Raw genomic sequence first — 11598 nt, forward strand, 5'->3', positions numbered from 1 at the left:
GACCATTATTGCAGCCATTGCGTCAGGTGGAGCCAGCACCTGAGACTGCCCGTTCCCTTCTGACCTTGATGGTCAGCGAGGAAGGTCAGCCCTAATTCCCTCACGTGACTTTAGGGTGTATTTATCCCGGGGAGGAAAACTGAGAGCCAAGAAAGGTTGGCAGGTGGAGGACACATACAAGTTCCGGGGCAGCAAACTTTTGCCTATTTTGTGTATTTCAAAATATTACTATACTTCCTATAGCCACCCCACCCCTCACCCACCCACCCACACACACACATACACACACACACTGGAGGTCATAATTACAACGCACCCTTCCCTTCATCAACAAGAATCCTTTAAGCAGTCCCAGCAAATAAACCTACTTTGGGGATGCGTTTTGCATTTTACATTGTCCCCCCACCCCCATCGCTCCCCAGGTCCATTTGTCAAGGACAAGGGAGTTGAAGCCTGACACGTTCACGTTTCTTTATCAGGGGACGCTCTCGGCTCCCACAGAAAGGGAGGGAGACCGCGAGGAGAAGGCGGCCGAGACCGAGGAAAGCAATCACTCCGCGGCTCCTGTGGAAATTCATATTCCGTGTATGTTTTTCCCTCACCTGAAATAAATCCTGCAGGCCTACCTACCCAGACCCAGGAGCACTTATTTATTTGCATGTCATGCTTATAATATGGTCGAAAGTAAGACGGATCTTCCAGGAGGGCAGGAGGTGAGGCTCACCTTTCAGGCTTGCTCTCTTAAATAAAAAAGAATTGACCGGCTAGGCGCCTAAGAATTTATCTTTGAGTTTGTGGTCATTATCTCTATTATATAGCCCTGGCAATAAATAAATCGGGTGGTTACTACCCAACAATAAAACTGTAGTGTATGGGACATCTTACTGTTACTTTCTTAATAATCTGCCGCTCCTTTCACTTTAAATCTTCTCAGTCTTGTCTTCCTACTTGTCTACAAGGATCCATCTTCACCCCTTGAGGTACCAGACTGCTCGGTTCATTTTTATACTTTGTGAACACGATACGTTTTCCTGTCTAGACTTTCTGTTTTTCCTCCTATTTCTAGGCTGCCTAATCTGCTCCAAGACAAAGGGTCCGCCCGGATCAAATGTCTTTTTCCCCCTCACTGTCTTCACCGCTTTGTGCGTCCACGTTAACGAAGGTCGCCTCCCTCGCGGCAGCCACCCATGGGGTCGCTGGGAGAAAGGATGCAACGCAGACTCGGGAGCCCGGGCCCGGGGGAGATGGCCTGAAATGCCCCCGGCGTGGGCACGCCCGTGAGTGCGCTTGGAGTCCAAAGGCCGAGTTGGAGAGGCTCCGCCTGGGTTAGTTCGCCCTCTCACAGTCCTCACCCCGATTCTAGACTATACGTGCGCCCATGGAGAGATTTCTGGGGCCTCCCTTCCCTCTGACTTCCCCGGGTCCCTCCCCAACCCGGGCACCGCGCTCCACACGCGGACGCGAGCGCGGGCAACCTGGACCCGCCTCAGAAGCCTGTCCTGGCTCAACTGCGGGCGCCACCGCGTCCGCGGGCAGGACGACCCCACCACGGAGGCTCGGCCCCGGGAGCAGACGTGGGGGGCAGGGGGCGCTCCTTTCGGGTTTCCAGAAGGGCGGGCTGGCGGGAGAACATGTGCACACGCCCACCCGGTCCCGGCTCGCACACCTGGGTCTCGCCTTGTCCCCGCAACTGTTGATGACACTGCTGCTCACCCAGCCCGGACCCCCAGTCAGGCGGGAGGCGCAGTCTGTTCCGGGCCAGAGCCTTCCAGAGCCCCTGAGGGCATTCGGCCCCGCAGGGAGGCTGAGCGCAGCCTACGTGCGGCCGGCACCTTCCCAAACCACCGCCACACTTGCTTTCACGCCAGCGCGAAAAGTGACGCGTATGGGCAAAGCGGTCAGCAAATGACCGGCTCATCCGCCGAGCGGGAGAAATCCGGGGAGGGAGTGTGGGAGGGTGCGGGGGAGAAAGGGGCAAAAGGGCAGTGGTAAGCCGGAAAAAGAAAACAAACAGACCTGCGTCGCTTCCCCTTTTGTCTTTACCCTGCGTGTTTCAAGAAATCGACTTAACAACAGGCTTGTTTTTGTCTGTTTGTGTCACTTAGGTCACAGATAGAACTCGGGACCAAACCTCTGAATATGTGTGTGTGAGCGAGAGCGAAGCCGTAGTGAGGCTACCCATGATGAAGGGACAGTGAACTTCTCACCTTTCTTTATCGCAGTTAACAACACATCCTTTAAAAAATCCACACCGCCTTGTGTGTGTGTGTGTGTGTGTGTGTGTGTGTGTGTGTGCGCGCGCGCGCGCGCGCACGTGTGTGTCTTTCGCTGTTATTTGCGATTTGCTGGGATGATCTTTTATGACTGGAAAACAAGCGGCTCGGAAAATATTCACGTTTGGGACAGAAAACATTTTTTATTTATATCTTTGACATTTAAAAGAGCAGAATTAATTTGTCCTGTCTGCTGTATTAGCATTGAGAGAAAGTTTCAGAAATCTACCCAGGGGAAAGGGGAGGGAAAGGGTGGGGGGAGAGGAAAAAGAGAGAAGAAAAGAAAAGCTAGGCTTGGTTTTCCTTATTTCAGATCTGTAATCAATCATTGAAATAGGAGGCAGCAAAATTGTAAAGATTCGATAGATTAAAATGCAAATGAAAGGTAGAAAAAGAAACATTAACATGGCGATCAAAGATTTAATAACCGTAAATCAAGATTTTTTTCTGTTGCAGCTGCAGTTTGTGTGTTTATGTTTTAATCATGTTCGTTCCATAAATAAATAATTTCTGAAACGAGACTAATTTTTCATTATTTTAACCGTGGGCTATAACACTAAATATTAAAAATAGAAAACGTACAAGATGCCAGATCCTCTACCAAATAAGATAAAGACTTGTGTTGATTGGTTAAAATCAAGGGATTTCATTCGTGAGCTTTGAAAAGCAGAGTATTATGCTAAAAAATTCTCTCTCAACTGACAAAGCCCAAAGTTTTATTTTCCCTTTAATATTTTATGCTAACAAGATACCATTTATATTAAATATATGCATGGTTGCATATCCATTCCAGTTTGAACATTTTCAAAGCACAAAAGTGCCAGAATATTTAAGTAATACAAAATATATATTATTTCAAAGTGAGTTGGCAAAGAATTTCTGGGAAATACTACTTAATAGAAGAATCTCCCTTCTAAAGAAAAATTAAATGATGGTTCAACAAAGCTAAAACTTTTTTTTAACTTTGTGATTGGAGTTCTTTTTCCAAATGGGAATATTTCAGCCCTTTGTTTTGTTATCATTGGATTGAAGGTTTATGTCAAGGTGTCAAATTATCGGAGCATACTCTATTTTATTTAACTAGTCATTTTCTCAACTATGGCGAAAGATTTTTATTTAAAATTTATATTATCAATTCAAATTTATTGCTAGACCTTTTAAACATCTGGACTCAATTTTCTTTTCTTTTTAAGATAGGGAGAATTCATCTTCAGAAGATTGAAACTTTTTTTGGGAATACATACAGCTTTACAATGTTTAAAATAAGATATTTGCTTAAATCTGTCTCTGAAGGAGTTATTCACCCGAATTTACTGAAAATGATGGATTTGAATTGTCTCCCTTTCTCCTCTTCGCACAAATTTAAATGATAACCAAACGTGGAATACGTTTCCTTTGCAAAACCTTTTAGTTAAATGTGTGCTAAGTTGATGTCCACCCCAACCCCCCACACACACACCCCCACCGACCAGCCAAACAATCAAGTTTTTACTGTGACAGTCCAATAATGCATTTAGTTTAAAATTACACTTGGACCTTTCCTCCTTTGTATTTTTTTCATTTACTTCAGTGCAACAAGATGACTTGATTTTCATGGGATTACATGAACTCCATTCAATGTTACTGGGACATTTCTGCTTAACTAAATACTTGCCTTAATAGACAAATGAACTTTTTATTTGCTAGAGTTTGCAGCCCGTTTTAGATACAGAGTGTTCAACTGATTTAGTTATTGTTGTTGTGAGAATCGAACAGGCGCAAAAGTCATTTATCTAAACCGAAGAGATATGATTCTGTAAAAAAGGAGAAGCTAGAGCAGAATCACGGGGAATTCAGTTTATAGCTCTTGTTAATTAAACCGGACGTGCTATTATTCTGAACGTTTAGTACCGACCTTGTTAAATGGTCTCGGATACCTTTATCTTTTTTCCCCCACCCCCAATTTTTTTCATTCATTAGATAACCTGGGTCCCTTGTTGATGAGGGTTGCTTTTTTCCTATATTATACAGCTAAGCAGTTACAGTGCAAAAACGCGTGCGTCTTCAGACGATTGCACCCCTCCAGGGAAAAAGTGGGGGGGGGGGGAATGCTTTTTTCATTCAGTTTTAGCATCTTGTTTCGTTGAAATGCAAGACAGGTACTTGATTTAGCATTTAAGCAAAAGGTTACACAAACCGCGTTTTAGAAAGTGTTGGGATGTCCGACAGGGTCAGCCCGAGATCAGATCATTTTTTGAATGCAGACCTAAAGATAATGAGTACTTGTTGTATTAAAGGGGACAAACAGTACTTTGGCTTCCTCTGACCCCAGAATGCACGGCTTGGTTTCATTGATCATCCTCCTTTATGAGATAATGCAATTACAAACATCAATAAGGGGCTGCAAGGGGAATCATTATGCGCTGACAGTGATAAATGACGCTGCAGAAATAGCATGCTTTCCCCCCCTAACAATCCAGGAGCCCAGGGGCTCCCGGGGCTGAACACAGTCGCCAAGGAAACAGATGACATCCCAAACGGCACCAAAGGAAAAAAAAATGAACAGCCTTTCTTTGCCTTTCACTCTTTTCCGTCTTCCAAAGAGTTAGTTTTGGCTGTAGCAGCAGCTGCCACACAGGCATTTCGTTATTTCAGACATTAAAGACTGGAGCGGGCAGTGGGAGTCTCTTCCTCTTGCATCCCCACCCCCACTAGATAACACACAAAGCTCGCTGTTCACAGTTTAGGACTACCTGAAAACGCGCGTCCTGAAAATCAGATTGGGGGCGGGGAGTGTCGGGAACGTAAATTTACATAGGCATTGAGTTGTGATTTCCCCGCATTCATGATTGCCCAGTGGAAACTGAGTCTCCAAAACAAGCTGGCGCCTGGCGGGTCGGCCAGTAAGGGGACTGGGGCGCGTGGCTCGCCTCCATCTCTATCTCCGGGTTGCCAGAAGCTGCTCGGTGCCAGGGAGGTGGCGGGCCAGGAGGCTGCGAGGGATTTCTTTGGGATGGTTTCTTTGCTGGGTTTATTTGGGATAGAGTTAGCAAGGGGTGCAGAAATTGCCCCTAAATCGAGAGATCCAGTTCTTTTAAAACCCTGTGCGTCCTCAGCAAGTGGCTTCACAAGGGCCTCGCTGAGCGATCCCACCCACATATGTCTTGCAAGGTGGGTGAGAAAGGAGGGCGCGAACAGAGTTTGGGTTACCGGGGCTGCTTTGCGGAACCTGCGACTGCAGAGGAGGAGGCGCGAGAGCCTGTGGATAGTCAGTGGAGAAGGGAACATGCCACTTTTGGGGAGGAGAGGGGGAAGAGAGTACGGAGATGCGAGGGGGGGCCTGAGAAGAAAGGAAGAAGGGAGGGGAGGAGAAGGAGCAAAGAGTGAGCGCAATCCCACTCTAGGAGGAAGTCGCCAATCCGGAGAAAGCAGACACCGGGTTCCTAACCCCTACCCCGCACTCCCCGGCGTGAAGCTAGGGAACCCCGCGCTGTGCGCTCCGCCACAATAGGGTCCCTCCGGGAGGAGCCCGCCGGGCCAGTGCGTTATGCAGGTGACTTACTACCCCCCAGTCGGCGAGGTCCCGGGACTCGTTTTCCGCCTGGAGATTAAGATCATTGCTCGCTTAATGAACTTAATGCTTTAGGGTAGAGGTGAGTGTGTCTGCGAGTGGGCAGGGGTAGGAATTACCCGATCGATGGGAGACTGGCTTATAAAACTAAATCCTTTTCTCCAGGGCTTCACCGCTTGGATTTCCCGCGGTGGGCTGAGAGCGCCGGGAGGGCAGGAGGCAGGGCACGGAGGAGCGTACACCGGGTGCTGCCCGCCAGAACAGAGGGCCTAAAAATGCCACCCCCGCTTCAGAGACCCCCGGAGTACCCGTTCGCAGGGCAAAGACTCTTCAAAGCTCAAACGTTGGCGAACTGATTGCTCAATATGTTGTTTGTTTTTCCTTTCAGCTCCGCCTTCGGAGACAGCCGGCGGTTCAGGCGGCAGAGGGAAACACTCCCACTCACCCACCCACCCCCGCTCCTACGTCGTCAGCCACCACCACCACCCCGCTTTAGGCCCCTGAGCCCCCCCCCCCAACACCACCATTCTCACTCTCCCATTCCCTTTTCCCGAGCCCTGAGATTCCCATGAAGATTCTGCACAGTAGGCCACCCTGAGTGCTACGGGCCACCTCAGAGTCGGTGGGCGCCCGGGGTGGCAAAGGACATGGGAGTGAGACAAGGAGTGAGATGTCCGGGCCAAGCAGGGCGCCCCACTACCCAAGTCCACGTTTCTCCATCAGGCCTTCAAGCACCTACCCGGGAGCTTTGCATCATCAAGTCATGTTTTTACGGCCTTCACGTGGGCCGCGGGCCTGCCGGGATCTGAAAGGCAGGGGAAAGTTTGCTGAGGCTTTAAAGTGATTCCGAGGAGCTCCTGCCCGAGGTGTCGGAGTGCTGCCCACGGCTCCCCCGCTGTGACTCCCAAGCGCGGCACTCGCGGGCCGCCTGGTGGACGCTGCCCGGGTCCCAAGTGCCCCCTGCACCCCAAGTGCTCTTTGTCTGGCTGCCGCAGCTGCCACGGGGTCGGGAGATCCGGGCCCCCGACGAGGGCGGAGTCCATTAGGAAGCCTCCAGTCCACCACAAAGCACCCGGAGCAGTCCCGGGGAAAAGGGGCCTGGAGCCCTCCAGGAGGTGCCTCTCTACAACCTTCTGCACAGACCTGGAGTCGCCCCGTCCCCAAAGATGAAGTCAGCAGTCCCCTTAAAATTGGCTTTCAGGATTGGGATTGCGGGGGGCGGGGGGAGGAGGGCAGGGGCGGAGAAGGCTGATGGGGGGGTCTAGGCCCGGACCCAGCACACAGCCCGCCGCAGGGGCAGCAGCGTCTGGGCCTGAGCTCTGCGCAGACGCCACCACGGCCCCGGGAGTTTTCTCTCGGGGTGCGGAACCTGGCCCAGCCCCCAGGCCAGTGGCATCTGTCCTCCGGTTCCCCGCCGGCAGGCTTGGGGGTGGGGGGCGCTGTGCACAGGAACAAAACCCGAGCGCTAAGTTGAGCACCGCATGCGAGACGCCGACGCAGAGTGGGGGAACAGATCTTGTTTTTTATTCCCTTTTCTTTCGAGAACTGCACTGTGAAGTTTCCCGGTAGGCGCGTCTGCCCGGAGGTCTGAGCCTCCCCACCGCCGCTCCTTCCCGCCCCGGCGAGCTGAACAAGCTGGAGCCTCCGCCCGGGCCTGGAGCGGGTTAGGTCCTCCTGGTCCGGACCCCGGCGTCCCGGCTGCTGCGCCGCGCTCCAACGCCCCGGGCCCCGTAGGGATCCCGCTCTGCCCGGGGAGAAATTCGCGGGGCCGGGCTTGCTGCAAGGAGACACCCGCTGCCCTCCCGAGAAATTCCCAATATCCATACAGCTTTAATGCGTTTATAATTCGATAAGTGATTTCAATTTGAAATTGTTAGTAACTAATTTTATGGGTAATTTTTCCATATCAAATATTTAAGCATCAGATTAAGGGAGCCAGTTCCGACACAGGATAAGGGGTTTCCCCCCCCACCCCCAGCGCCGCCGCCTTCCACCGTTTCCTACCGAGTCGTTTTTCCAAATCCCCAAAAGATGGCAGTCGAAGCCGATGTTCCTCTTTTCCTGTGGCTCTGCGAAGGGAGGAGGGGGAAGACGGAGGAAGGGCGGGAGGAAGAGAATCTGGAGACAAGGAGAGAGAGAGGCTAGAAAAGGGGAAGGAGAAACCGGACGACGTTGCATGGACTTTTCAAACTAATTCACACATTTCTAAACAAGCAAGAAGCAGTGGTGAATTTCCTGGAAATATCCTGACAGAAAAGAAAATCCCAGAAACGTGCATTGCAGGCTCAGGATAGAGGGTGTGAGAAACTCAGCACGTTCATCTAAACGAGGGTTCATAACCGAATGGGGAGAAGGGAGACCCGGAGACGGACAGACTGGCTTCTTAATATTTCCTTGCATTTTAACATTATATATAAATGCTGTACAACTAAACAACTTGTTTCCTCGAGGATTGGGCTCTGCAGAGTACATGTGTGTGGGGGTAAGGGGTGGGGGTGGAGAAAGAGCGGCTTACAGCCGGCGGAGGCGAGGCTGGGGCGCGCAGCGGATGAATTGCAGACCAGTTGCCAAAAGTTTTTTTTTTTTTCTGCTGCTGCTGCTGCCGCGGCTGCCTTTGCGGCTGCCTTTGCTTTGAATGTGGGTAACTAGGAAACAGCAAGCCGTCTGAGAAGACGGAATTTCCAACGTGTAAAATGTTCTTAACGGAACCATTGAGCGAGTGCAATAAGGCGTGAGGGGGAACTAATCTTCCCATTTAAATGTTTGTGGCAATTTTATCTAAATGAATTTTAATGCTAAACGAGGGTAATTCCCCATTTGTAGCGCGTTTACTTCTCTTTCCTGTGCTTCTAAAGCAGTCGAACATCATGCAATGAACAATAACAATAAAAATACTGTCAAGGCATATTATTCATTTTGAATGTGTTATAATTACAGATGATTAAATATGATAGGATAGAATATTTTTAATTTTTTTGGAAAAGATGTTAAATCATGCTAAAAAGTGGTCTCATTCAGCCAACGCCCCCCCCCCCAATAAAAAGCAGGTACAATTGTGTGCCCTTGTTTGGAAGAGGGCGTTTTGTTTTTGCCTTTTAAGAAACATCAAAAACACTCTAAGCACCTCTATTATTTCTCTCTTTCAGATAAGTGTTCTCAACCTCAGAGCTGGCTCTGAAATTCACAAGGGGAAAAGCTAAAATACCATGGAGGGGGAGGTGTCAGGGGTGGTAGTGTCAAGGCAGGGGGCAAAAAGCCTGCAGACAGCAGAGCAGGACTCACAAAATCGTCCAATGGAAGAGGAAACACATGGAAAAATACAGTTTGTTTCAATTTTCTAATTCATCGGATGCTAATAATCTTGCTTCTTTGTATTCCCCATATCCTCTAACTCCTCTTCTCTTGCACCTTTCTCCTTCCCCTAGTGTCTCGCTTGCTCGCTCTTTCTCTCCACCCTCTCCCCCTGTCCTTCCTCCTCTTTCTTTTTCTTCCCCCACAGGCAAGAGCCTCCTTAAGAATAGAGGCTGCGAATAACCCACTCACCCTGGCAAGTACTGGAGGAGGAGGGGGCAAATAGATGGTTAGTTTATAAAGTTTATTACTAATTTTTAAATAAATGCGTTGCTAACTGCTGGTAACCACATAGCAGAAGAGAATTATTTCACTAATATGGGCTATTTAGGTAGAGGAAGAACAGCCCCTGGGTCAAAATGGGAAATTTAAACAATCCCATATATGGGTTGGGGGACGGGCAGGGAGCACAATGCTGTGGGAGAAGGCTGCTGAAGGTTCAGCTTCCCTCTGTACACATCAATGTGTTGAAAAACAAGGCCCCATAAACAAAAGGTGAGAACAGGGACGGCTGCTCCAGCAGGTGAGTCAGTCAATCACATGTCACCTAGTAAACCCAACCAACAGCTGGTTTCTCTTTTGAAATAGAAAATAGAATTGTTCAGGGCGGATTTATAAGGTGACACAGGCCTGAATGTCAGACTTGAGTTTAAGGTGCCTTCTCCGACCCATCCTTTGTTTACAAAGCAATCACTGCTAAAAGGCTTATTTTTAAAAGCCAATTTGGCTTAATTAAAATATTTGTATATTTTCCTTCGCTTTGGAAAGCACTTTTTATAGTAGCAATTTTATTTAAATAAAATTATAAGCTATTCCAGCTTAAACATATTATTTTGTACCATTTAACTGGCAGCAATGCAGAAATTCTGTACAGCTGTTCTGGAAAATTGGTTAATAACCAGTTTTTATCCAATGAGAACACAGAGCATATTTGTAAAAATTAGATTTTGATGTCTGGTCTCTTCAATTCACATAGTTAATTTCCTAATAAACATATACTTCTCATCCTAGGTAACATCCTGAGTAAAAAAACTTAACTCTGCACTTAGATTCACCATTATGTGCAAGAATAATTTCACTGATATTAGATGAGTAATTCTGTTGAATGTAATATAAGTCTACAGTTAGTTTAGCACCCTTAGGCCTTAAATTTGCTGATATTAGGAGTTCATTAAGCCAGCTTAAAGAAATCAGGGATTATCATTAAATAATTTACTTTGTGGTTAAAATTTTCAAATATATAGGTCTTGGGGGAGCTACAATTAATTTTTATGTGTACTGACTGCATTAATCATTAAAAATTTGGGGGGGCAGTAAAGAAATTTTTCAAGCAGTAGAGTCAGCATGACAAAAATAATCTTGTTTTTATTTTAGATTCAGATTTCATTACTGCACTCAAACGACTACAACTGGGCTTGGCGTTATTATACAATCCAAACTGTTTCCATCAGAAACACTAAGACTCAGTGTGCAATGATTGTTATTAATAATTAGCTCCTTGGTTTCTTGATAGAAAAAGGCTATCAACAAGCATTTGTTTATCCACAACAAAAAGTATAATTAGCTTATCCCACTTAGTAAATTTGTATGCATGCCAACTCATACCAAACTGCTACTTTTACAAAAAAAAAAAAAAAATTGCAATAATACAGTTCATTTTTCCAGTCCTTTTTGCACAAAATTTATTTACAATGTCTACATAAATGCTCCAAGGTGGGACTATGGAAAAATACACACATGACCGATGCTTTGCTCAGAAATAAAGTCAACATATTAAAAATAAATCTTCAGTCTATGTTTTTGAGCTGCATAAAACAGGAAGCGATGTATAAGGTGGTGGTTGTTGCATGGGGACAATGATGCTTGATGTGACAATTAGGCTTCTAAACACAGGGCCTTTTGGTTTCCATGCCTCCTCCTACCAGTCTCCTTAAGACACTGCCTGCAACAGCTGATTAATCATTGTTGATGACTGCAGTTTTTCCCATCCTTCCTGATTTACATCTGTTCAGGCCAATTCAAATATGGTGAGTAAATGAATTAGACATGCAAATTCAAGCCCCAGGCTAGAGAGAGGAAAAGAGAGAGAAAAGAGAGAGCGCGCGCATGGCTGAAATCCTAGGCGAGAAGAAAGATTCTTCTGCTTGATAGTTATTTTAATGTTCTAAAAATCCTGCAGATCAGACTTTCCTGTCCTTTGCAGGATAACTGTAAGGCTTTTTAATGTAAGGAGGCTTCTGGAGGAAGTGAAGAGCTATGGAAACAACACACATAGTGTGGAAAAATTTCACATTTTTTTTAAAAAATCTATAAGAAACAACGTAATATGGATAACAGTATAATAGCATTTACAATATTTCACTCTTTGTTCTCTTAATGTCTTATATAGTTATTTAGCATGTCCCCCAAATTCACTTCAGTTGG

At 47.0% G+C, this 11598-nt stretch overlaps 1 protein-coding gene and 1 long non-coding RNA gene across 4 annotated transcripts in view; one reads left to right on the forward strand and one right to left on the reverse strand.

Moving 5' to 3' along the window:
* Positions 1-574: 574 nt before the first annotated feature.
* Positions 575-2723, forward strand: LOC119512005. Its single transcript, XR_005212303.1, has 3 exons — positions 575-585; positions 1067-1325; positions 2106-2723. It is a non-coding gene; the product is annotated as an uncharacterized LOC119512005 (long non-coding RNA).
* Positions 2724-10519: 7796 nt separating this feature from the next.
* Positions 10520-11598, reverse strand: part of MEIS1 (Meis homeobox 1) — a 129016-nt gene continuing 127937 nt past the window's right edge. For all 3 annotated transcript variants that reach the window (XM_037806920.1, XM_037806919.1, XM_037806921.1), the window contains one exon: positions 10520-11598. This exon is cut by the window's right edge and continues 430 nt beyond it. The gene's annotated coding sequence lies outside the window, so the exon portion shown is untranslated.

Source organism: Choloepus didactylus, chromosome 17, assembly GCF_015220235.1.
Source record: "Choloepus didactylus isolate mChoDid1 chromosome 17, mChoDid1.pri, whole genome shotgun sequence".
Lineage (NCBI taxonomy): Eukaryota > Metazoa > Chordata > Mammalia > Pilosa > Megalonychidae > Choloepus > Choloepus didactylus.